The 25,353-nt window shown below is 36.5% G+C and overlaps 1 protein-coding gene and 1 pseudogene across 1 annotated transcript in view; one reads left to right on the top strand and one right to left on the bottom strand.

The window, feature by feature from the left end:
• Positions 1-25,353, bottom strand: part of LOC127158680 (uncharacterized) — a 138,318-nt gene that overhangs the window by 83,414 nt on the left and 29,551 nt on the right. The window lies entirely within an intron of this gene.
• The window catches only part of LOC127158681 (uncharacterized), a 44,000-nt pseudogene that overhangs the window by 15,120 nt on the left and 3,527 nt on the right, over positions 1-25,353 (top strand).

Genomic DNA, 25,353 nt, shown 5'->3' on the forward strand with positions numbered 1-25,353 from the left:
CCAGCATATGCTGTTTTTTTCACCAAGGGACACAGGAATATATTTATTAATATATATCATAATAATCACTCAAATGTTCTTGTGTTTCAGGTACCAGTGGAGTGAATGATGATCATGTGTTCATCAGTTCTGGTAAAAATGTCCGTCTGCCCTGTAATAATCATCTTCATGACTGCAAATCAACTACATGGATCTATGACAACAGATTCAGTAATTCAACAGATGAACTGATTGGTTTAGGGAAAAAGAAGAAAGACATCAAGAGACATGAGAGACTGAGTCTGGGGTCTGACTGCTCTCTGAACATCAACAACATCACAAAAGAAGATTATGGATTTTACATCTGCCAACAATATGTGAATGGACAACAACAAGGAACTGATGCACGTGTTTATCTGCATGTTCTTCATGGTAATTTTATGATTATATGATCAGTTTAAAAAGGGCAAATTGTTAATTTAAACTCTCATGATGATTGAAAAGTGTGTGATTTGTGTGTTATTTTGTGTTTCAGTCTCTTCATCATCCTCACAGACTGAGATCAGTGCAGGCAGCTCTGTGACTCTCTACTGTCAGTTGTATTTCATATACTGGAGACTCTTGTGATGATTTGGGTCGTTCTGAGGGAATTCAGCTGTTCTGGGTGAATCAGGCTGGTGTTAAACTGACAATATCAGACTCCAGATATCAGATATCAGCTCCAGGACACTGTATCATCACTCTGACTACAACACTCCTGAATGAAGATGACAACAGAGAGTGGAGATGTGAAGTTACTCACAGAAATCAAGTCAAGACCTCAGTCACATATACTGTCAAGAGTTCAGGTGAGAAAACAATCTCATCAATGATTTTAAGTCCTCATAATGTCAGTAACACTAAGGACTATTAGTATCATTGAAGCAGAACAAATGAAGGAACAAAAGTTTCTTTCAGTCTGACAGAAGAGAAACTCAAATCAAGTTTAACTGTCCAAGAAGTGCTGCTGTAAATAATGAACAAATTGAAACTTAACAGCAAAAACTAACATTTTATATAATGTGATCATCAAAGTTAAAATATAATCTGAACTAACATTTATCCTTTACAGCTCAAGATAAAACAACGACAGCAGTGATTCCAGTTCACACCACAAAATCAACTACAATGACAGCAGTAACTTCTACACGAGGTACAGTCAAAAAAAAAAATAAAAAATAATAAAAAAAAAAAATAATATTTTTTTTACTGTTGTCAGTTTCTCTGTGTTATTTAACAAAATGTAATCACTTTAGTTAAATTGAAAAAAGTTGTTAATTGAAAATTAAGTGTTATATTATGCATTTTGAGTAAAGGTAAAGGCCTGTTTGTGTTTAATGTTCAAATGTTGTTTCTGGTGTTTTGAGGAGTTTGTGTTGTTGAAGTTTTGTGGTTTTCATTGTGTTGAAGGGTGGAGCTCGTGGTTTGGTTGTAGATGATGACGATGAAACCGCCATTAAAACTTTTGTCCAATTTACTTTGTTTTGAAAAAGAAAAAAAAAATCACTTGTTTTAGAAAGTGCCTGATTTGTGAAAACTTTCACAATGCCATTTTTTCCATTGCCATTTTGTTCTTTCTCCTCTTTATCTTGTGTAATAGGGCTTTTGCACCAGAGGAACCTTCCCATAGTTCCTAGTATTTAGTTGTAGGAACTTCATTTAGTTTGTAAAGTCTAAATCGGGTCTATAGAAACTATCAGTGATGTAAGTGTACGCTGATTGGCCGAACACATACAAAACAGCAACTACACATCATTTTTAAAAAGCTAAGTAAAAATTTTGGTTTAAAAATTTTTTTACAAACATGGAAAACAGTAATAATGTTTGTAAATGTGTGAATAAAGACGTTGCTTTCGGACACTTCAGAGTTCCTGCTGCCAGTGCAAATGAAACAGGAAAACGACCTTGAGGGGGAAATTGGTTTTCTAGAAACCACCATGTCATTAATTCAGGACAAGCTGAAGGTTTATGGTTTCAGTCTCATATAAAGAAGACATGAATTATACAGTAACACGTCTCTTCACATCAACTGCCACTGAAACACTGATGATGAAACACAAACTGTGTGTCATGTAATGATCAAGTATGTAAATATGATGTTGTTGTCCTACAGTATTATGATCTGAATGTTCATCTTCTGCAGCTCCAGTCACTTCAACACTGATTCCAGTCAGCAGATCAAACTCTGAGACGACTTCAAGACAAACTACAGCAGCAGCTCCTGCACAAGGTTCATCATCACTGACACACATCAGCAGTCTCTCACTTCACTCATTTACACTTGTTTTATCACAAAATGTCACACTTTACACACAAATATCTATAAATGAGAAAGAGATCACATTGGACAGAAAGATTCTTTTAAAGTGTCATTAGATTCATTTTTGGTAAATGGCAACCATCAGTTTCCTCCTGACACCTTGAGATTGAAATAACATGATAATAGATGATGAACTCATGAAGCAGCACAAGTTCATTTATCATTTCTGTGATGTGAAGCTCAAGTATGATGATGATGATGATGATGATGATGATGTTTGGTTTATATGTCCATTATCATAGATCCAGCACAAACTGTCAGTAGGACAGTTGTGATTATTGTTGAGTTTGCAGTGTTTGCTGCTCCTACTTTGATTCTTCTTCAGATCATCTGTGCAAGAAGAGCTGGTGAGTTTTTGAGATGATTCACATTGATCTGGAACAAAGTCTTTAGTCATGAGAGCTCAGTAAATGATTTTGTTGAATTATTTTGCAGGGAGGAAGAACTTACAGCACTGAGAGGAAATAGTGAATAAAATACTCTCTACTAATAAAAGACCAAATTACAGCAAAAATGTATCTTCATCTCAGTGATGTTATGAATATTTGCTGCAGCTTTCAAGGATATTTGTTTATACCTATAATATCTGGCCATTTTCTAAACTTGATTCATCTAATCATTACATTAAACTTTTTAAGGCTTTTTACATGTTGTAATAGTTGATTTTATCTGATGCTGTGACATGTCTGTTAATTATCATACGACATATTTACAGATGCATCTTAATGTTTTTTTTTTTTTTATTAATTCACTGTTTTCAGTTCATAGACAAATCCTTACTTATGAAAATATATGAATTCACATACATCATGCAGAAATATAAATTCACAATTCACAAACATATTTCTTGGTTTTCAGATATGTGTTTATACAGATATGTATTTAATGTTTTCATATTGCATTTATGGTCACATGTTTTATCATTTGACACTGTAAGAGCCATTTTTGTCCTCACTTTACATTGTCATGTATGTGTGTGTCCAGTAGGGGTCACTCTAGGGTAATTGTTGACAGAATATAGGTGGGAACTTTCCCTCAGGTAACAGGTGTTAACATTCAAAAACAAGTTGGAAATGGAAGGAAAAACTTTGGAAGTAGGAAGGAGGACACAATAATATCTAGACTCTGTTTTGATCACACAGCTCTTAATCAGTCATTATTTATTATTGGTAAACATGAATCAGGTAATTTTAATAAATGTGGTATTTCAGAGACAGTGGAGCATATGAAAGAGAAATAATGTGATTAATAGAAGAATTAAGTTTGTTTAATACTGAAAATATAGCAATTAAGACAATACTGAAGAATATGCAGTGCAATATAAGGTCTAATATGCAACTGTTCATTATTTGAAAGCAATAGGTATAATAAATAGAATTTGATCACATAATGAAGCATAAAAAGAATTGTATCTTTATTTAATTCTCCTTTATTATTATTATTATTATTATTATTATTATTATTATGGTGTCAGTAATATCCATCATGCTCCAGTCCAGTAGGTGGCGGAAATGCATTTTCTAAGTAGGTTTGTCAACTGCCATTAAAAATAAAAGAAGAAGAAGGTAACAGGTGTTAAACATCTACAGTTTGAGGGAATTACTCTGAAACAAGTAAATGAAAAACTTAAGGGTCAAGTTGTAGATTCACAGGAAACATGTGGAGGATCTTAATGGTTTTATTAGTATTACAGTGAAATACAACGAGTTTAATCACAAATGGACATGAGTTAAAAAAAGTAATAGAAGATAAAGAATATAAACCTCAGGTTAAATGTGTACAAGAGACCTGATTGAAACCTCATTTAGACTTTGTAATCAAGGATATACAGGTATTAGTAGAGATAGACAGACAGGTAATGCTGGAGTGGTGGCTATATTTATTAAAAATGAAATAACATATAGGTGTAACGCCAAGCCAGCAGAGGGAGCCTTCACCCCAGTACTGCCTGCATGCTCCCTCTGCTGCTTCTACTGTCACTTCCTGTTTGGCAGTATATAAGGACTCACCATGTGCTCACACGTCGCGAAGTATTGCCAGTTTCACCTGCCTTACCAAGCGTTTATTATTACTCTGTTGGATTACCTGTTGCGACCTTGCTTTGTTTATGGACTCTTGATTTCACGGATTACCCCTGCTGGATTGTTTGCACGTTTGGACTGTTTTCAAGGTTTGACCCTTTTCTGCCCTTTGACTATCGCTCCCTGGATTTCCCTATTGTTACGGTTGCTTTCATGGACTGTCTGCTTGGTATTTGACCCACTGCCTGTTTAAATACTCTGCTATTTGGATTACGTTTTCATCTTGGACTGCTTTTCCGGTTATTGACCCTCTGCCTGTTTTACCGTGTATGTTTGCCGTTGTTTTTAATAAACTTCTGCAATTGGATTCTACACCGCCTCAGCGTCCACGTTACAGAATACTTCGCCTCCCCTGAAGCCAGCAGAAGTTACAGCGCACACACAACCAGAATCATGAACCCAGCAGTATCCCGTCTCATCTGCCTTCGTCAAGGCGACCGGTCCATAGAGGAGTATGTCGAGGATTTTTGTGGACTGTGTTATCAAGTAGATTTTAATGATGTGGCACTTAAGGACTTTTTTCGTTTTGGTTTGAACGAGCCCATTAGTTCAAGTCTGCCAGGGGGAAAAATTTGTTGGTCACTGGAGGAATATATCGATCATGCTCTGCTCCTAAGCGGATCACCATACACTGTTGGGATTGTGGACGAGGGACCCCGCAATCCCGCAGTAACCACCACACCACAGCCTGTGCACGTCACGCCTGCCAAGCCAAAGCCTGTTCAAGCCACATCCACCAAGCCAAAGCCTGCTCACGCCATGCCTGCCGCTCCAGGGCCTGCTCACGCCATGCCTGCCGCTCCAGGGCCTGCTCACGCCATGCCTGCCGCTCCAGGGCCTTCTCACGCCATGCCTGCCGCTCCAGGGCCTGCTCACGCCACGCCAGAGTCTGCACGCAAGATGGCCGCCGCCACGCCAGAGTCTGCACGCAAGATGGCCGCCGCCACGCCAGAGTCTGCACGCAAGATGGCCGCCGCCACGCCAGAGTCTGCACGCAAGATGGCCGCCGCCACACCAGAGTCCGCACACAAAAAGGCCGCCATCCCCAAACCTGTTCACAAGATGGCCACCATTCCAGAGCCACTCCACAAAATAATCGCTGTTTCCAAGCCATGCCTCATGATGGCCCATGTACTGGACTCACCCCTAATGGCTGTATGGGCAGCTAAAATGGCAGCTACTGTTCCTGTGCCAAGTCAAGCTACAGAACCAAGCCAAGCTTCAGAACCCAATCAAGCTACAGTTGCAGCTCCAGGGTCAAGTCAAGCTCCAGGGTCAAGTCAAGCTTCAGGGTCAAGTCAAGCTCCAAGGTCAAGTCAAGCTCCAAGGTCAAGTCAAGCTACAGCTGCTTATCAAGGGTCAAAAGTTTCCAAGTCCAGTCAGGCTCCCAAGTCAAGTCCAGTTCCAGGGTCAAGTCAAGCTACAGCGTCCGGCCAAGCTACAGCGTCCGGCCAAGCTACAGCGTCCGGCCAAGCTACAGAGTCCGGCCAAGCTACAGAGTCCGGCCAAGCAACAGAGTCCGGCCAAGCAACAGAGTCCGGCCAAGCAACAGAGTCCGGCCAAGCAACAGAGTCCGGCCAAGCAACAGAGTCCGGCCAAGCAACAGAGTCCGGCCAAGCAACAGCGTCCTATCATGAACTCTCTGCCCGCTATGTCGCTATCAAGAAGGCCAAAGAAATCATTCATTTGCACACCGCTCTGCCTGCCCTGCAATGGCTCCCTGCTACGCCTGCTCTGCCTGCCTCGCCATGGCTTCCTGCTCTGCCTGCTCTACCTGCCTCGCTATGGCCCCCTGTTCTGTCTGCTCTGCCTGCCTCGCCACGGCTCCCTGCTCTGCCTGCTCTGCCTGCCTCGCTATGGCCTCCTGTTCTGTCTGCTCTGCCTGCCCCACCATGGTTCCCTACTCTGCCATTGTGCCACGGCCCTGGCCTTCCAGTACTTCATGGTCTGCTACTGCTTCACGGCCCAGGACCTCCAGTGTTCCACTGTCTGTCATTGCTCTGCGGCCCAGGCACGTCAGTATTTCACGGTCTGCTGTCGCTCCACGGCCCAGGTCCTCCAGGTTTCTACTGTCTGCCACAGCACCGCGGCCCAGGACCTCCAGGGTTCTACTGTCTGCCACAGCCCCACGGCCCAGGTCCTCCAGTGCTTCACTGTCTGCCACTGCTCCATGGTCCAGGTCCTCCAGTGCTTCACTGTCTGCCACTGCTCCATGGCCCAGGTCCTCCTGTGCTTCACTGTCTGCCACTACTCCATGGTCCAGGTCCTCCAGTGCTTCACTGTCTGTCCCTGCTCCACGATCTAGGCCCACCTGCTCTACATGGACCTGGCCCTCCATCCCACCCCCTGTTTTGCCTCTGTTCCCCCACCCACCTGGACTGTTGTTTGAGCGCCAGGAGTCGCTCCTAGGGGGGGGGATTCTGTAACGCCAAGCCAGCAGAGGGAGCCTTCACCCCAGTACTGCCTGCATGCTCCCTCTGCTGCTTCTACTGTCACTTCCTGTTTGGCAGTATATAAGGACTCACCATGTGCTCACACGTTGCGAAGTATTCTGTAACGTGGATGCTGAGGCGGTGTAGAATCCAATTGCAGAAGTTTATTAAAAACAACGGCAAACATACACGGTAAAACAGGCAGAGGGTCAATAACCGGAAAAGCAGTCCAAGATGAAAACGTAATCCAAATAGCAGAGTATTTAAACAGGCAGTGGGTCAAATACCAAGCAGACAGTCCATGAAAGCAACCGTAACAATAGGGAAATCCAGGGAGCGATAGTCAAAGGGCAGAAAAGGGTCAAACCTTGAAAACAGTCCAAACGTGCAAACAATCCAGCAGGGGTAATCCGTGAAATCAAGAGTCCATAAACAAAGCAAGGTCGCAACAGGTAATCCAACAGAGTAATAATAAACGCTTGGTAAGGCAGGTGAAACTGGCAATACTTCGCGACGTGTGAGCACATGGTGAGTCCTTATATACTGCCAAACAGGAAGTGACAGTAGAAGCAGCAGAGGGAGCATGCAGGCAGTACTGGGGTGAAGGCTCCCTCTGCTGGCTTGGCGTTACAATAGGATTATAGAATTGAGTGATGAGTGCGAATCAATTACAGTAGAGGTATTTTTAAAGGGTCAGAATATTAAGGTCATTAATTTTTTAAATCCTTGCAACAGGTTAAATATTGAAGTATTAGAAAAGGTAATGGGAAATCAGAAAGTGATATGGTGTGGAGATTTTAATGCATATAATACTTTATAATGAAGTGATAATACTGATCATAATGGTAAGATAATAGAAGAAATGATTGATTTGAAGGGTTTGATATGTATGAATGATGGTAGAGCTACTAGAATTGATGTGGTCAGGGGTTGATGCTCTTCTATAGATTTAACACTGGTGTCTGAAGGTTTATCAGGGAAATGTATGTGGATATTTGAGAGGATTCAACAATAGAGAGCGATCACTATGTTATTAGCTGTAAAATAGACATGAATGTTAATGAAAATATAGAGGATAGGATAGAGGATATAGACATTTATAATGGAAATTGATGTGTGGTATTGTATAATACAGCTGAAGAAATGATTGGAAAAGGTAAAGGAATAAAAATGAAGAAATCAGTTTCATGGTGGACAAAATTATGTAGCAAAGCAATTCAAGAGAGAAATTAGGCTTGTAAAAGGTTAGGAAGACGTACATATTTGATAACTTAATTTTATATATATATATATATATATATATATATATATATATATATAATATATATATTTATATTTGCGCTTGTATTTTTGTTTTTTAAAAGCTGTGTCATGTAGTTTCTTTTCCCGCTTGTATTTTATGTGGTGACCACTGGGAGGTGCTCTGGTCATATATTTTTCTTTCATGGTTTTCTTTCCTGACGTGATGTGTTTTGCAAAGCGAAAGTAAAAGTTTCTTGTAAGTTTGTTTCATTCTAACAGGAAAGAGTTTTGTGTCTTTATTTAAAATCAACACTTTTATAAAGAACACCGCTTTCTCACATAACGCAGTGAAGCAGCCCGTGCACAGAATTAATAATCGACAATATCGATTGATATCAACAAATTCAGCACCACCGCCATGGACAGCACCCGGTGACGTCACACGTAAGAAGGTAGAGTCTGTTTCGCGAAGAGAAAATCATAATCCTGAAGTCAAAATGCAACTATGGTCAGGTACTGGAACAAGTCAAAGATCACAATCAATAATGATTTGCTGCGGGGCTTTTAGATCCTCAACTATATCAGTGTTACAGGTGGAGGAAGGAGAATTGACAATGAGTGCCAATGAATTATTGGATTAATGTAAAATGACATACAGAGACACATCCAGTCAAGGAAATATGGAAATTATGACATTAGAAGTTTTGTTTGGACAGCAAATAAAGATGTTATGAATTTAGCTATTACTGAAATTCCAGTTAGTCTCTCCGTCATAATACCAAATATTCCTCTCTGGTTCCCAGCAAGCAATAGCCGTCATTTCTCGGTTAGACCCGATATAGTCCGGCTATGTGTGACCTCCTTCTAGCCCAAAAACCTTGAATTTGGATACATGTCATTGTTTTGACAAAATAACTTGTGAGATGTATGATATTCCATCACGTAAGCAAAGTGAACAGCGTTTACAATGTGTTTGATTTCATTTCTTTGACATTGTATGTGTAGCCTGTTTGTAGCCGAGATTTAGCTCATAGTCAGACCGGATATTTGTAGCCCACTCATAGTCAAATCTGATTCATTGTAGTTTTTGTTCAGGCAGCAGGAGATAATTGATATACCATCAAGTTTGCAGTGTCAATAATATCTACTAAGATGTCAGTGTCATTTAATGACATGATATATAGGTTTTAGCTCTGAGTTGGATGGGCTAGGTGTGATCTGCTTTTAGCCCAACCGGTGAAATCGAGGAAATCAGTGTCTAATTTTAACAGCTCGGCTACAGACCAACAATGAGCATGGCCGAAATAGTCTTACATTTTTAATATTTTATTTCATTATTTTATAGCATTATTAAATAATGCATTATTAATTATGCCAAAATAATGCTAATTTAAATGTTTCAAAAGTTTAATTGCATTTAATAATATGATTCCACAGGCTGTCAAGTGTAACATTTATAAACATTATACAACATAATTTGACTTTCTTTCAATTTATAAATAAATATGCAATAACAATTCCCAACCGCTAGATGGCAATTGTCTCCCTACTGAGACAGGACTACTGGCAACACGAGACTTGAAAGTTAGTAGAGATCACTGCTGCAAGATCCCGCGATAATTCAGCCGTTTTGAATTTTGTTTTTACACGAGAGAACACAAAGTTTACCTGTGGGAAATCAACGGGCAAACAACAAACGATAAAGGACTTTCCAGCTTGGTCTTGTAAGTATATGTGTTCATTGTTTATCTATACTTTATTTGTTATCATGTGTAGGAACCGTGACATTTTAGTGAAGGAAGCAGATCATAGATGATAGTGATCCCTATTAGGCCCCACAGTACAGCATGTGATCAGAGGATTCATTGCAAAATTTAATAGATAATAGAGTGAAAGTTCATTTGTATGTGTTTACAAACTCAAGCGATTTTAAAACAGCAAAACAACAGAACAAAAAGCTTTGATTAATCTATATTAATTTATACAGTGAACACACATTCAGAAGAATTGGACAAATTGAGGAGTTTACATCTGGAAAAGCTGTTGGAAAAAGAGGAGATCTGGGCAGCAATGGTGTTAAAAAAAAAAAAAAAAAAAAAAAAAAAAAAAAAAAAAATCTCTCCAAAATAAAATTTCCTCTCTAGAGCTCTCATCTTTGACAAATTCAGTCATTTATTTTAACTATTATATTGAATTTATGACTGAACAGTGGCTTGTTACATACAGAGAAAGCATGAGCTAATTGAATAGAATATCTTTGTTATTATACAAGTACAATAAGATTTAGTTTGAAACTTCCAAATTGATACTAAAGCTCAAAAAATACATTATTTCATTTTGCAATATAAAATGTTCAATTATAAAAAGTTTGCAGCAGTATTAAAATAGTGCAAATAGCTCAGATGTGCAATGCAGCATTAAAACCTAACCGGTACAATCAGAAGACATAATGTAATAAAAACGGTAGGGGTGAATAATTATTCCATGTACATTTAAGGTTAATGTGTGTACTGGGTTACATTTTAGTTACAGCAGCATCACTGTGTTGTTATGACATTAGTTGTGCCAGACAATTTTGGACACTTTTACACTGACGCATTTAATATTACCTGCCTGACATTGGCATGTTTTTTTAGGTGTCAAAGTTGTGCAGAACTGAATGAAGAAATCTCAAAGACAGTGCCAGAAGGAAGCTGGAAAGGTAAAAGTCTTCAAAGTGTGCCACATTAATCAGTTACAGCGCAAATCAGAAATGTAAAAAATAATTCCTTTACTAGTGATTTTAAAATGTCAGTGAACTTTGTCCGCAATTGTTAACCACCTCAATCTGTATTATATTTTAGGGTTTTAAAAATTCCCTCATGTTCCCTCATATTCAGACCTTTCTCTCTCAGTTCTCTCTCAAAAAGCTTTTCTTATGCTATTTTTTTTTTTTTTTCTTATTTTGCAGATGCAGTGATGACCAACTTGTACTTGAGTTGTACTTGAGGAATGCAGTTGGGAAACATTTTTACAATACAAAAAAAAAAAAAAAAAAAACAATAATTAATAATTTTCTTTGAGTTCACTGTTGATTGTTTTATTTGTTAAAATAAGTATACCAACAAATTGATTAATCTTTTTTTACATTGTCATTTATCCGCAATGTTTTAATGTTAAGTGTGATAACATGCTCTTGATTTGTACTATTTATTTCTTTTAAATATCATAAGGTATTTAATATATATATATATATATATATATATATATATATATATATATATATATTAGAATAGCCTCTACAGCCATTTCTCTTATAAAGCTATGACAGATTTCATGTTTTTTTTTTTTTTGAATGTGTACTAAATCTGTTTATACTTATTTTTAGACATTGGGTTCTTCAGTGAAGAAAAAACTACAACAGTGGAATCTCATACATTAAACATCCACATGCCAATTATAAATAAATAATAAATAAATGCAGGCTTAGTGAGTAGAAAAGAATTCTTAAAAAAAAACATTAAAAGTCTTACTGTTCAAAAATTTCTGATTAGTAGTGTAGGTTTTTCAACAATTATGAAAAAATGTTAACTAGTTTATCTGTAAAATGTTTCTTCTTCTGCTTCATCTTATCACAGAGGAAGGAGTGAATGAAGGGAGTTTTATTCTGCCGGATGACACCAGCATTGCTGCACTAATTACAAGAACTCCTCCCAAGACCTTAGCATTTTCAACGGTGAAGCAGTGGAACAGAAGACCTTTGTCATAAATCTGGTCAGTGTCCTGCGGTCCGCTCACCACCAGATGTCACTCTCACCCTGTCACAACACACAGACTGTTGCACCACACCCTGGACTACATTCTTCTTCATTCAGCACGCTGATTGGGTCAGCACCTGTGACCAATCAGCGGCGCTATAAAAGCCCCAGTCTTTCCCCATGCTAGCTACAGAGAATTGTTGTTGTGTTTATCATTGTTAGTATCTGGTGTCACTCACACCGTTACAACCACCGTTACAATCTGTCTTTCAAACATTTCTACATGTATGACATCAACTACCCAAAGCTCCTCTGCACCCATTTGCAGCACAGTCTTTAATGTTCCAGGAGTTCTTTCAACACATCACCTCTTCCTTAGAAACTTTGTATTTAATGATCAGTAAAAACTTTTTATGTTACTGATTATCAGCAAGTCCAGCAGCCAGCAGATTTGCTTTGTTTTATTATTATTATTATTATTATTATTATTCTTGTGTTTATGATTTTTTTTATTTATTTTTGCTTTACTGATAAAGGTTTGTATGTTATGTCTGTTATATTTGTGCAAATTTGTGTATGTGTTGATATAAATAAATATGAATTGATACACATTTGTGACCCTGGACCACAAAACCAGTCATAAGTATCATGGGTTTTGAAGAAACTTGAGAACCCTGCTGTATCCCACACCAGCAGATTTAACTGATCACGGGTCTAGAGTAAGGAGAAATGACTGAAACTGCCTGAACTGTTCTCAGTTCTCCCACTTCTCCATAATTGTGTCACTAAACAGCAACTATATAGCAGGACTAAACACTCAGTTGATCAGATCAGAGGAAGTGAACAAACACAGGAAGAGCTGATAGTAAAAAGTTTTTTCCCCTTCTATCCACGCTTTATGGAATTGTGCTTTAATGCTAATTTGCTCTGTTTAGTAAATTTGGCCCTAAATTTCATCGTGTTAGCCTGTGTGGAAAATTTTAGACTGTGTGACAACTAGCCCCGCTCTGCCCTAATGTGCTCACATACTGTAGATTTATTTCATTTAATAGAAATTTAGTAGACATTACATTCAACTGAATTTTGTTGTAAGTTGTTTTTTAGGGCAGTCGTGGCCTAAAGTTTAGAGCGTTGAACTTGTGACCCACAGGTGACATTGTTGGTGGGGGAGTGAATGACCAGCGTCTCTTCCACCCTCAATACCACGACTGAGGTGAAACATTTGAGCAAAACACTGAACCCCCAACTGCTGAGTGTGTTTACAGTGTGTGTGTGTGTGTGTGTGTGTGTGCACCTGGTATTCATCACGTTATGGGGACCAAATGTCCCCACAAGGATAGTAATACCAGTAAATTTTGACCTTGTGGGGACATTTGTGAGGTCCCCATGAGGAAACAGGCTTATAAATCATGCAGAATGAGTTTTTTTGAGAAAGTAAAAGTGTGCACAGTCTCCTGTGAGGACTAGGTTTAGGTGTAGGGTGATAGAAAATACGGTTTGTACAGTATAAAAACCATTACACCAATGGAATGAACCCATAAAACATGTAAACACAACGTGTGTGTGTGTGTGTGTGTGCACTTGGATGGGATCGATGCAGAACACAATACAGAGTATGGGACAACACACTTGGCTACACGTCATGTCACTTTCACTTTCGTAATTAAACCTGGATTAAAATTCTGTTATTTTAAAATTCTGTAAAAAGACTGAACTTAGGCCACTGTTAACTGAAGAGAGTTTAATGACACACAGCAGCTCACTTACAGTAAAAAGAGGAGATGTCATTTCACACCCGTCAGTCTGATCTGGGTTCAGAGATGATCTCTGCTCTACTGCAGTTAAACTGAGTCTCACATGTTTCCAAACCTCAACAGTGAGATCACAGCTCTGAAACACTGCTTAAGGAATAATTGATGACAGACATGTTTCACTGTTTGTTTTTCTGTAGCTGTTGATAATCTATGAAAAGATAGATCTAGTTTCTTGTGTATTTGTGCAGTCAGTCACACAACAGCTCTTTCCTCTTTTAAACATGTTTCTAGTGATTTCACAGCATTCAAGCTGAACTCTAATGATGTCACTCAGTATTTCTGTCACTCAGTGAGTGAAACCGCAGTGACTCCGCCCACTGTGACATCATGTGCTTCTGTTCACACTCGACTGACAAACATTCACAAACATTCAGCAGCACTTTGATCTGCTTTAGACTCGATCTGTCGATCTATATCTATCTACCTGTCTATCTATCTGAAATTCTGCCATTGTTAACAGAAAAGATGGAGTTTAATTCATTCAGCAGCTCATTAAAGAAAAAGCAGTAGCATATATTTTATTTGATTAATATAAATGTTTATGTCTAAGAAATTCTAGGCTACAAAGGCCTAACATAAACCATGGAGCATAGAAGATAATCTGATATCTCAGATATCATAATCTAAATAATCTAAATATCTCAGTATTTTTTTTTATTTTAATTGTAGGGTCATATAACTGCATTCTATAGGCTCCATCACACAGTGAGTTTTTCTCCTGCATCATGTTCATCACCAATCAACTGTATGAATATATAAGATGACCTATACAGGTTAAATGTGTTCATCATTTTCATAACTAACTTATTAAATTAATGTGTTAATTTGACATCACTAGTTAAATCATGCAACCAACTAACAGATGACTCTTTGTTTCATTAAAGGTCTTATGGAATTAAAATAAAATGTAATACAATTCAAATTAATGTTAGTAACTACTTTGTTTGGTTAATTGAGTTAAAACTAGGTTTAATTTATGTTTCTTAAACAGGCTGAAGTAATGTCATTGTTAGCAGCTCATTTGAAGAGAAAAGAGGAAGTGTCATTTCACAAACCTTCAGTTTATTCTGGGTTCAGAGATGATCTCTGCTCTACTGCGGTTAAACTCAACAGTGAGATCACTGCTCTGAAACACGACAACTGCTATAATTAATATGATATTTTAGTTACAAATGTATAGAATGACAAATTAACCATTTCAGCATTATAAGAAAGACTTGACTCTGAAATAGATGCAAAAGATCACTGTAAAACTTCATAAAGACAGAGTTTGTTTGACTAAATGATGATTTCATAATCGCTATTATCATAAACATTTGCAGAAATACAACAAAATTTTGTTCACTCGTGATTTTAATTTTCTTTTTTGTGTAAATGCATCTTTGAAAACAGCAATCATGAGTGTCGTGGTTCAGGTGAGATTCAGAGCAAATATCAGCAGTAACAGTGTGAAGATCAGTCAGAATATGATGCTGATTCAACACTCGTCCATCATGCAGTGATATAGTGTCAGTCAAATAAACACTCAGCCAATCAGATCAGAGGAAGTGAACAAACACAGGAAGAGCTGATAGTATTTAAAGAAAGAGTTGTGAGCATATAATGAAGAGGAAGACTGACAGAAAGAGAAAATGGCTGATAAGTGTCATTTGTGTCTGCTGGGACTGATCATTCTCTCTTCACTTCTCACAGGTAAACAAATCTCTGTTTTCTCTACAAGACATTTAGTTTAATTAGTCTGGGAAAGAGTTCATTTCAACATGATCAGTTTATTCTTGTGTTACATAAAGAACATACTGGATTATTACTGATGCACTAAAACTAGACAGATTCACACTCAAACATCTGATGCTGAATTATTTTCATATTAAGAGTGTGTTTGTGATTTCAACAGCTCTCTGATAAAGAAAAAAATAGTTTATTTTGTTTTGAATCTTGTCATTTTTATGCTGGTATGTTTTTATTTATTTATTTATTTATTTTTATTTTTATTAAAGGTGCATTGTGTAATATTTAGGAGAATTTATTGGCAGAAATGCAATATAACATACAAAACTATGTTTTCAGAGGTGTGTAAAGACCTTACATTATAAGTCAGGGGCCGCTAGTAATGTTTATGACATTGAAACTGATTTCGTGATCGCATTTCACTTTCACTTTTCATCATGATGTTTCACTGTAAAATATAACACTACTAACTGTAATAAAAAAAATCTGACTAAAGTCAGCGAATAAACCTGAGACAATGATCAATGAGTAACAATAATATTCGCAATAACATATTGGTTTACTGAATAATTAAGTAAATATAATTCTTTGACTTACCTTTGTACAGAAACCTCATCGCTTGATTGGCTACTGTCAGGTGTAACAGACGACGACATTTTTGTCCTGTGTCAGATTCCGTAGCTTCTGTATGTGTTTCGAAAGGGCGGGGTGAGCGGGGGACTGAGCCGTTAAAAATTACACACTGTACCTTTAAAATATCAAACATACTTGTGTTTCAGGTACCAGTGGAGTGAATGATGATCATGTGTTCATCAGTTCTGGTGAAAATGTCCGTCTGCCCTGTAATAATCATCTTCATGACTGCAAATCAACTACATGGATCTATGACAACAGATTCAGACATTCAGCAGCAGTTGAACTGATTAATTTAGGGATAAAAAGAAGAAAGACACAGAGAGACATGAGAGACTGAGTCTGGGGTCTGACTGCTCTCTGAACATCAAGAACATCATAAAAGAAGATTATGGATCTTACATCTGCCAACAATATGTGAATGGACAAAAACAAGGAACTGATGCACGTGTTTATCTGCATGTTCTTCATGGTAATTTTATGATTATATGATCAATTTAAAAAGGGCAAATTCTTAATTTAAACTCTCATGATGATTGAAAAGTGTGTGATTTGTGTGTTATTTTGTGTTTCAGTCTCTTCATCATCCTCACAGACTGAGATCAGTGCAGGCAGCTCTGTGACTCTCTACTGTCAGTTGTTTTCATATACTGGAGTCTCTTGTGATGATTGGATCCGTTCTGAGGGAATTCAGCTGTTCTGGGTGAATCAGGCTGGTGTTAAACTGACAATATCAGACTCCAGATATCAGATATCAGCTCCAGGACACTGTATCATCACTCTGACTACAACACTCCTGAATGAAGATGACAACAGAGAGTGGAGATGTGAAGTTACTCACAGAAATCAAGTCAAGACCTCAGTCACATATACTGTCAAGAGTTCAGGTGAGAAAACAATCTCATCAATCATTTTAAGTTCTCATAATGTCAGTAACACTAAGGACTATTAGTATCATTGAAGCAGAACAAATGAAGGAACAAAAGCTTCTTTCAGTCTGACAGAAGAGAAACTCAAATCAAGTTTAACTGTCCAAGAAGTGCTGCTGTAAATAATGAACAAATTGAAACTTCACAGCAAAAACTAACATTTGATATAATGTGATCATCAAAGTTAAAATATAATCTGAACTAACATTCATCCTTTACAGCTCAAGATAAAACAACGACAGCAGTGATTCCAGTCCACATCACAAACTCTCAGGATCATGAAACTAAAGGTACATAATTTTTCTTACATCAGTGATTTGCAGTGTGTAATGCTAGAGTTATCTTGTTTGTTAACATAAAGTGATGAAAAGTGATGAAAATCAAGTGTTATATTATGCATTTTGAGTAAAGGTAAATCTGTTTGTGTTTAATGTTCAAATGTTGTTTCTGGTGTTTTGAGTTTGTGTTATTGAAGTTTTTGTGTTTTCATTGTGCTGAGGGTGGAGTTTTGGTTGTAGATGAGGGACATTCTAAAATTTTTAATTTCTGTTTGTGTGAATCCATGTAATATAATGTCATAGAAATGCATAGTTTAATATAGCAGGGCACACTGTAACGCAGTGTTACAATGTTCCCCATCAGCGCGGAATTTAAAACTGGTTAGTGCCTTCTGCTGGTTTGCCAAGCATTAATAAACTATTTTAATTAATAAACAACAGATTGGAGATTAAAATAATAAAAGATTTGTCTCATTTTGAATACTAAAAACTGAGATGAAAGATTTACTTCAGCCAGAAATGTACTTTTATTAAATATTCAGTGATATCTTAAAAATGCTTTTGAATTTTGCTGCACTTTTTTTCTCTGTATAGTGTTGCCATGGCAACTAGTAAATTCTGTAAATTTGGTTATGGTAGCATGTGTGAAAACAACTAACCCCGCATTAGTTTGTAACCCGCGCTCCACTAATACGATTTTAGCTAACACCAAAGTTATTTTACAAATTGCACAATAGTATGAAATTGGATGAATGACCTACACCTAACCCCGCCCCTAAACTGGGTTTTACACAAATTGTACAAAATCGTGAGGTCGTACGAATTAGCCACCTCGTAATACATGTACGAATTGGTCGAATTATTCACTTAATATGCTGAATAAGAGCTCATTGTTTTGACAACAGAAAGTGTTTATTTTAAGTAACGTTTGATGGTGGGGGGGATGGGGGGTGGCGATTTTGATTCCATGTCTATTTATATGTATACTGTACATACATGGGGATAAAGATGCAGTGTTTTTTTAGCACCATTCTTGGCAACTTGGTTTAAAATCCGTATTTGCTTGCATTCATTGTGTGTACTTATATGAGATTCATTTAAAAAAAGGACGCAAGTTATTAACTTTTTAAATTTAAAAATATAGTTATTAATCTTGTCAAAGTCAAAGTCAAAATGACTCTAATTTGCCTATTTGCAGTGGAATTTAAAACCCTTTTCTCTATTTAAGCTTAAATACTACACTAATTGTAATATAAGTAATGGGAATATAAAATAATGTATATATTTTAAGTCATTAATGGACCATAATTGTTAGACAAATAGTATTTAGTGCTAAATGGTCACCTTAAATATTAAAAATTATTGAACTAAAATACAGAACATTTATTTAAATGAAAAATAGTTAAGCTGTATGGTCACATTATAAGTAAGCAATACCTGAGGGTCAAATACAAGAAAACCATATTAATGTTACAAAAATTAACCATGGTTTTATTATAGTAAAAGTGTAGTAACTATTTTTTGGCACACTGATTACCATTTGTATAACCATAGTTTTAGTACAAATACCATGGTTAAACTATGGTTAGTGTAGCAAGACCATGGTTAATTTGTGGTTACCATGGTTTAACTATAGTAACCATTTTTTGTTTTGATTTTTTGGTTTGGTTTATTTGTAGTAAAACCATGTTCAGTTTTCTTAAGGGTTGCCTCTCCATCACTTTCTAGAATAAAATTATACTGTAAATGTCATCGATGTAGAAATCAATGCATAATATGCTGTAATGTTACCAAAATTGCTACAAATACCTGTATAGTGAAGCTGTAGTCTCTAACATTGGTTTGTTTGGAGAGCTCTGTGAATCACGTGACCGCGTGGCGGCGACGCCGGCGAGATCAACGCTTGTGGCACCTGTCTTTCAATGGCTCTGGCATTAACAGAAGCGCTACATTTTACGATTTACGCCACATTAAGTGCGCCAAAACGGTATTTATCGCTGGAATTTAGTACTGAAACTTACAACATTTGAAAGCTGAAACTTTGTTTAAAATCGCACGCAGGTATGAGATTTACATGGGCAGAGTGAGAGCGTGAGACAGAGCCTGAAAGCGTGTGTCTCATGCCAAATGCGTGACAGTTGGCAACCCTGTTATTCACTTTATATGCTGAATAAGAGTTCATTCTTTTGACAGCAAAAAGTGTTTATTATAAGTAAAATTTGACATTCCCCGGTTTTCCCCGGTCGTTGTTAAGGTATGTTAAGGTACGTTAAGCTGTTTCCTTATAATGGACTTCTATGGGAGAGAAAACGCTTAACGTGATATTATTCACTTTATCTGTGAATTAAGGGCTCGTTCTTTTGACAGTAGTTGCCGTTTATTATAAGTAAAATTTGACATTTTCCCTGGTCGTTGTTAAGGTACGTTAAGCTGTTTCCTTATAATGGACTTCTAGGGGGAAAACGCTTAATGTGATATTATTCACTTTATATGCTGAATAAGAGCTCATTCTTTTGACAGCAGAAAGTATTTATTATAAGTAAAATTTGACATAAGTTTGGTTTCCCCCGGTCGTTGTTAAGGTATGTTAAACCACGTTAAGCTGTTTCCTTATAATGGACTTCTATGGGGGAGAAAACACTTAACCTGATATTATTCACTTTATCTGTGAATTAAGGGCTCGTTCTTTTGACAGCAGAAAGTGTTTATTATAAGTAAAATTTGACAAAAGTTTGGTTTTCCCCGGTCGTTGTTAAGGTATGTTAAACCACGTTAAGCTGTTTCCTTATAATGGACTTCTATGGGGAAGAAAACGCTTAACGTAGTATTAAACACTTTATCTGTGGAATAAGGGCTCGTTCTTTTGACAGTAGTTAGTGTTTTTCACAAGTAAGGTTTGACAGAAATTTGGTTTTCCCGGGTCTGTGTTTAGGTACGTTAAGCCACGTTAAGCGTTTTTCACGTTAAGCGTTTTAGAATGTCCCCTCAACGATGACGATGGTGTTTGTTGTTTAATGCAGTGAACATGGAAGTGCTGATGTTAATGCAATGATAAACAGTGTTTTATTTGTTCACTGCATATGATCTGTTAGCTGCAGATTTGAACTGAAGTCAGTATGATCAGCTGATTTTGTGATTGTAAACTGTATACAAAGAGCATCAGTCTGAAAAAAAAAAAAAATATTTCATTTTAATTATAACATTGTCAGGTAAAACAAACCTATACCTATATATAAACCTATATGGTCTTTGTCCAATGTTCTTAAGTTTCTCTACTTCTGACATCTTAATTATGGATTGTACAATCTTAAAATGCTGGGTTATTTTTTCCACCTAAACGCTGGGTTGAGTCTGTTGGTTGATATTCTGGGTTGTTGTTTTTTTCCAGTTGTGGGTAATTTTTGTGTTACAGTCATTAGTGTCTTGGTCAATCTCACTGACCGCCGAAACTAAACACCACCCCCCCCCTCCCTCCAACGAAACAACCCAACACAGACTTACTTCAGCTGTTGAGTTACGGTCAGAGCACAGGCTTTTTTCATCCTCTACAGGAGAGAGCGGTTCTCATCGCCGCCTGATTGGTGCACTTCTTCAGTGAAATAAAGGTTTGTATACATTTTATTTCATTTATAAACTCTTTACTGTGCTGTAAATTATATTATTGTATACAACACAACATACAAGAATGAGATTTCAGTCTGTTAAATGAGTTTCACATGATGGAAATTTAATTATTCTTGCATAATATAAAAAGATTATATTCATTATAACACTGAGTGTCATTTATGTTGTTGTTAAAGTATGTTCTCTAATGTCAGTACTGTTTGTTTATGGGCAGGTTATGGAGTCAGTCACAACATCTTTCAACTATGAGTCAAACATGAGGCGACGGCCTGACATTCACAGTTCCCCCGGTGAACAGCAGCCCATCACGACTCAGATTACAGAGAACAGTTGAACACACTTGAATTAAAATGTTTAAATGTTACATTGAATTATTATTATTATTATTTTTTTTTTCTAAGTAATATTATAATCTATGCTGTATTCACTCAAATAAATTCAATTTGTCTTATATTTTGTCCATGGCTGTTATTGTCCTTATTATTAAATGTTCACCTTTTGATTATTGTTGTGGTCTCTAGTAATTTTGTGTTTGATTTTTAATTTCCAGCCTCTGTTAATATGTTTTTGTTTGTTTGTTTGTTTGTTTTGTTTTTAATGGTAATTTTTAAACGATAATTGACTTAAATAGAACAACCCAACATGTTGGGTAAAAACATTTAACCAAACCAGCTGAGTCAAAGTAACCCAGCATGTGTTCTGTCTAATATTTACTACGCGCTGGGTTGCCAAATTACCCAGCAATGGTTGTTTTTAACCCAGCATTTTTAGAGTGTAAAATTATGTATATGTATATGTATATGTGTGTATATATATATATATATATATATATATATATATCAGTCAGCATGAGCCTTCCAGAACAATTCTGGAAAGAAAAACAAAAGGTGATTTTTCCATTGTGTCCAGAAGACGCTGTGTTCTGTGCTGTGTTTTGTTTTCTTTGTTAAAAGAAGATGATGTGAAGAATCTGTGGTTAAATTTTTTTTTCATGATACCACAGCAGTACAATTTGAACATGTTGTTGTGTGCTGTCATTTTACAAATAACTCATAAATCTTGACGAGTTCAACATGAGAATCAATAAATGCTAGTCCATTAAAGATAAACAAGTGTCTACAGTTTACAGTTTAGCAGCTAAACTTTAGCTATGGGTTGGCAGTCCATTGTATACGGAAAGACCAATCACAATAGACTTGGCCAGCTGACCAATCAGAGCAGAGTAGGTTTATGGGGAGGGGCTTATAGATTATTAAACTCAGAACTGAAAAAAAATCGATTCAAAATCATTGCAAAATGATTCTAATATTAAATGTATATTATGAAAAATTACACATTTTTCTGACCTTAGATTCATTTAAACCTGTTGTTTCCAACACAATAGTAGGACATTTTAAAATACCATATGACCTCTCTTTAATGTTTTTTTTGTTTTTTTTTTTTTTTTTTTTTAATCAATCTTAGGTGCATATAATTTAAGAATTGCAAAATAACCACGCAACGAATGTAACCCCTCTCTTCCAAACAACTGTCACTGTAAACACTGATAATGAAACACAAAATGCATGTCATAATCATCAAGTATGAAAATATGGTTTTAATGTTCTGCACTATTATGATGTATCTGAATGTTCATCTTCTGCAGCTCCAGTCACTTCAACACTGATTCCAGTCAGCAGATCAAACTCTGAGACGACTTCAAGACAAACTACAGCAGCAGCTCCTGTGGAAGGTTCATCATCACTGACACACTTCAGCAGTTTTTCTCACAAACTGGTTTAATCATCATGTCAGTTCTGTCAGATTATGAGTCATGAACATAATGTTTTATTGTCTGATGCAACTCTTAAAATAATCATAACTAGTGATGTCCTGATATGATTATTTATTTAAAGGGGTCTTTGGATGCAAAGTTCACTTTTACATGTTGTTTGAACATTAATGTGTTGGCAGTGTATGTTGGAGGGGTGTAACGATACACAGATGTCACGTTTTGGTACATACCTTGGTTCGATGGTCACAGTTTGAGATTATTTCAGTACAACAGAAAAAAACAAAAAACAAATCTACTATGTTAGGTTTTTTTTTTCATTTATTCTAAACAGACAGTAGTACAAATTACATTTTTTCCACCTACATGTGAAAATATTAAATAGTATATCACATTATAATGTCATATATAGGCTATAAAATCTGCAGTACATATATACATACAAGGAATAAATACCTGAAATATATTTAATTTAGTTAACAGATAGACAAGAGAAAAAACAGTGCAACATGTAACGTAGCCTATATTTGCTGAGTTTCAGTTCAGTTTTGTGACAGAAAGGAAACTCAAATGGCAGAAAGCAACATTCTATTTGTTTTTTGTTTAAGTTGATTTTGCTGGTATGTGGAAAGTTGAAGTAATCGTGCCGACGCACACAAACTCAAAACATATCAGTTCCAGGCTTTGGTATCAAAATAAAACCGTGAATGAAACATCAGCGCGCCCACCTCACTGTGTCATGTAGAACACTACTGATAAAAGTCCATGCAAATTCTAAAATAATCCTGTTTTTACATAGCCAAAATAATACTGTCACACCGACAGAGGCTGCTCCCACGATAGTTGTTTGACATGAGTGTCTTACCTCAGACCCGCCCTAAATCAGCTGTAACAGTCCAACCTCCACTGTTTTGATGCTGGAGCAGGGAAGTAAGTTAGACAAGAATATCTCAGATTGAGTGATTGAGGTGTTGTGTTGCTGGATGTAATAATGAACATAGTGGTCGTCATTTACTCCTAATCCTGCTGAAGATGCAGTGGATTACGTTTGTTTGTAAATGGAATGCGCCTCCCAATCTACATAAATGTGTCTATGTTCATGCAAATCCATTCGTGATCCAGCTTCACTTACAGCAGAACGGAGTATAAGGGTTTTTTTTTTTTATACGAGTCTCTGCTATCACCTTTCCTAATAACGTGCTAGTTAGCAAGTTTTGCTACTAAACACTCTAAATGTGGCTAAATTAAACAATCTAGTTTGCTCATTTGCATTTAAAGGAACAATCCATCAGAATATGGACTGTTGTTATTGTTGTTATTGTTGTCTCTTGTTATGTATAAATCTTCTTGTTATTGTAAAGCGACCTTGAGTTTCTAGAAAGGCGCTATATAAAATAAACTTATTATAATTATTATATTATTATTATGTTGATTTTTGCAGAGCTGATTTTGACATGCTAAAAAGGGTGTTGTTTCACACAAACATTGAGAATTTTTAACCAAAGTACAGTGCCATCCACTAATATTGCCACCATAGGTAAATATGAGCAAAGACGGCTATGAAAATAATTTTGCTTTGTTTATCTTTATGATCTTATATTCAAAAAAAATCACAAATGCTAACCTTTCATTGAAGTAAAACAATTAAAAGTGGGGGGAAACTTACATTATGAAATAAATGTTTTTCTCATATGCATGTTGGGCACAGTTATTGGCACCCTTATTGAAATTATAATGAGTAAAATATCTCTGAAGTATATTCCCATTCATATTTGCATTTATTTAGCACACTAGAATGATTAGGAGTATGATATTGTCCAGCCATGACTTCCTGTTTCACACGATTATAAATATGAGGAGCACAAAGGCCAAATTTCCTTAATCATCCATCACAAGGAATAAAACCTAGGCGCCACGTAGGATTTAAATCAGACTTCGCTTATCAATACATATATAAAACACGTGCATATACACCTAGAAATTACTTGCATATACATGTATACTGTTGGATGTTCAAAATATATATATGAAAAACATGTGCACACTAATATGAAATTCATACCAATACATATTTTATTAGTAATGAATACATATACACTTGCGAATAACTTGTATATACATATAAACTTAACGCATGCATACGCTAAAAACACTCGCTTATACATATAAACTTGATCCATGCATATAACACCTACAACAACACGCACATATACATATAAACTCGCTGCGCGCATATACATCCATAAAACAAACATACAAAATAAATTTCAGGTAAAACGCATGCTTGAGTTGTGTATATACATATATGCAAGTGATTTCATATGTGGATGTGCGTGAACTTTTCAGTGCGAACGGAAGGCATTTCAGTGTAAAAGGAAGAGGTAATATACATAGTAAGGCACCACACTACAGAAAATGGCATATACTCCCCACCCACATTTATTTTGCTTCCGACGCCCATGCTTTTACTGCATATGATAATTCATACTCAGAAAGTAGAACAGAACATAGTTAAAACAATTTAAATAGAGACCAAAATTTTTCAAACATGATACAGAGCTATAGACAACTACACAACCTATAATAGCCTACATACTAATAACATCCTAAATATGTTATGTAGCCTAATTTGCTCACATTGGGGAGTCGCGCTCTAAACGCGCGGTATTAAAATTGCTTTTGAAGGCGCGTGCGCGTTTTACTTTCGGTTTTGTTTGAACGATCGCGCGAACTCTCGGCGGTGCTG

The sequence above is a fragment of the Labeo rohita genome, unplaced genomic scaffold, assembly GCF_022985175.1.
Source record: "Labeo rohita strain BAU-BD-2019 unplaced genomic scaffold, IGBB_LRoh.1.0 scaffold_164, whole genome shotgun sequence".
Lineage (NCBI taxonomy): Eukaryota > Metazoa > Chordata > Actinopteri > Cypriniformes > Cyprinidae > Labeo > Labeo rohita.